The following is a 3092-nucleotide window of genomic DNA, read 5'->3' as shown; positions in this document are numbered from 1 at the left end:
TGTACTGCTATTATTCAGGGGAGAGAAAGCGTTAAGTTGAAATAGCTTAAGTTGTCAACTATAAATAGATCAACTATTTATAGACTGCCATATAAGGCTTTGTTAGCAGCATAGGGTATTTATAGAAAATATGTTCATTTCCTTAATGGAGATATGTATCATTCTTTGATAAAACACTTCAAAACTATGAAATAATTAATGTTAAATAATAAATTTAAAATTCAGATAAAATTATCTACCAATTTATAGAACGATTTAAATAGAACAATTACTCTAACAAAATAATTTTAGAAAAGCTTGATTGATTCAGAACGTTAGCCAATTTAACATAATTGCGAATATCTTGACTGAGTATAAATTTTAGTATCGACCCTGACAAATCATACTTACCTGGTACAGGGAACACCTTGATCAAAAAGGAGGTTTCCCCAGGAAGAGGCCCTTCCATTGCACTTCGGTTGGGCTGACGCCTGCGATAGCCCCAAATGTGGGTTACTCGGGTACGCAATTTATTTGTGTGGGGTCTGCGTTCGCGCTTACCCTGAAAAACCGGCAATTGAATCTTGTTTAAAATGGAGTGAAACATGCTGGCAACATTTTATAATACATATTACTGTTAAAATTGAATGTGAATATGTTGATTGGTTGTCTTTAATTTCCAGAAGCCAAGTCTAGTCCAATTTGATGATATCTGAAGCATGTCTTTTTGTTTAGGCACTTGGCCATTAGTATTTTTTTCTGAGACTGAGATGACTAAAGAATTTCATGAAGACAAATTTGTTAAAGGTTTGATAGTTATTTTTCCTGACATGTTACTTGTAAGCCAATAGACTTTTATAAACCGAAAATCAGAAAAATGTCTTGCAGTCAGGTGAATGTTTTCCAAGGGATAAAAATGCCCATGCAGATGTGGGATGTTGGCAGACGAAATGGATAAGATATTTAATACAGATTTTTTTAATTCTTGCAATTTTTCACTTTTAAGACCATTTTTACAATAGGTATTAATTGTTCGCTTCAGTCCATGAAAGTTTGTGTGGCGCAGTGGAAGCGCATTGGCTTACGGATCATGACAACATGATTTTGAATACTGTCATCCGTTTTTTTTGTTCAACTGTTTTCTCTTTCTATAAAAATAAGTGAAGTCTATTAAAAACATGGAAGATTTGTAAGCAATCATATCTTATGACATTTAAAAAAATGCCAAAATCTGTTTACAATTCCCTTAAAAACTTGGATAAGAACAATACTTTGATTGAATTATCATTGTTAGACAACTTGTTTCATATATATGCCTTCATTCCAATTAATATGTTCCTAATATGCGTGTAATATAGGCAATCTCTCTATTCCTTTGACCTTATAATGTACAGGTGACCAAGCGATCTTTGCTTGTCTTTCTAGGGGAGACAAACTTTGTGGCTAATGATTTGGTGTTTTACTAGAGTCGTATCCCATTATATTTGCCAAGGTTTAATCATGTTCATAAATAGATGGTTCTGTGATGGAAATGGCCTACTGAAATATGTTCAGTTATCCAAATGAAGTAACTTTATTAAAAGTTTCTTTCTCACAATTGTTCTCACCAGATTAGACCGTACAAATCAGTCTGTTTACAGGTCTGTTTTTTGTCTGCAATATATCCTGTCTATATTAAATCCTGTCTTAACTCAAGTAAAATAGATATTTTAGCCAATCTCTGTGAAAACAGGCCTTATTGCATGTGCATAAAGTGTCATCCCAAATTAAATCAAGAACACCACTTTCTGCTTTTATTTTATTTTTTTTGTTAAAAGTATAATCTTAGCAAAAATTAAGTTTAGGCCAAAAGTGTACACTTAACGCACATGCATAAAGCCCCAGGTTTCCCAGTGCCGATCATATTTTTAGCTCATCATAGCCAGCTTTTCTGCTTGTCTTTTTTGTGCTGTGACATGCACATCCTTGACTGGTGAACTCTAGAAACCTCATCATTGGCCAATCTTCTTGAAACTTGGTCAGAAAAGTATATTCTGTCCATATGATATCTTGGCTGAGTTATATGCTTGGGTCACATGTTGTTAAAAATAAGGACTGTACCTCAACTTGAAAACGCTCAAAGAGACTTGAACCCATTTATGCATAGCGTCTAAAAAAAGGTCTTTGCAAACAGCGTAGACCCAGATGAGACGCCGCATGATGCGGCGTCTCATCAGGGTCTGCGCTGTTTGCTTAAAGGAATATCTGTGATAAATATTTTAAATATAGAAATAAGTATACTAGACATCCCTAATTTAAAAAAATAAATTGATCCAATATAGAAGGATGGGAGAGTCCACTAGGCATAAATGGATTAAGTTGAAGTCACCTGTTATTGCTTAGAAGATTACTTTGTTCTGTTGATATCTGTGTAGAAGTTGAAAATGGTGGTTGCCTAGTTTTTCTTATGTGACTATAAACTATTGAAACATTGCAAATGAGAAAGAAATCAGCTTTTCAACCAATTATCATGAAACTGACTCTAAAATTTGATCTAATGATAATAATTTCTTGGGAAAGTTTAAAGGGGCCTTTTCACAGATTTTAGCATGTTTTGAAGTTTGTCATTAAATGCTTTATATTGATAAATGTAATCATTGGGTCTAAAAATCACCAGTAAAAAAACAAGAATACAATTAAAGAATTTTAAAAAGTAACCCACAAGGGGGCTCGAACCACTGACCCCTGGAGCCATGGAGCAAAAGTCTACCGCTCTATCCACTAGACCATCCGCTCTTATACCGTTTCCAATGTATTTTTTACCTCATATTATGCAATCCTCGTAGTATCAAAAAATACAACGACAACAACAGAATTCTCCAAATTATTCAATCATTTCGCGTTGCAACGCTTGATAATTTTCAGGTTTTTAAATCGTCAAAAGATGCACATAATGGATATTTTAGAGCATGGTAAATGTTCAGTATTACTGTTTCCTCACAAATATCATAACTTCAAGAACAATTTGCGAATCAGAAACCATTTTTTTCAATTTTGTCAATTTACCAAAGCGTGAAAAGGCCCCTTTAACCCGTTACCACTTAGACGTGTTTACCACGTGTCTTGACGGGTTT

General features: G+C 34.0%; 1 non-coding gene across 1 annotated transcript; it reads left to right on the top strand.

Moving 5' to 3' along the window:
* Positions 1 to 382: 382 nt before the first annotated feature.
* Positions 383 to 545, top strand: LOC127859095 (U1 spliceosomal RNA). The gene has a single exon (XR_008039283.1). It is a non-coding gene; the product is annotated as a U1 spliceosomal RNA (small nuclear RNA).
* Positions 546 to 3092: the final 2547 nt, after the last annotated feature.

This window comes from Dreissena polymorpha, chromosome 14 (assembly GCF_020536995.1).
Source record: "Dreissena polymorpha isolate Duluth1 chromosome 14, UMN_Dpol_1.0, whole genome shotgun sequence".
NCBI classification, from domain to species: Eukaryota; Metazoa; Mollusca; class Bivalvia; order Myida; family Dreissenidae; genus Dreissena; species Dreissena polymorpha.
The sequence above is the reverse complement of the archived record's forward strand: the minus strand, read 5'-3'. Positions and strand labels throughout refer to the sequence as shown.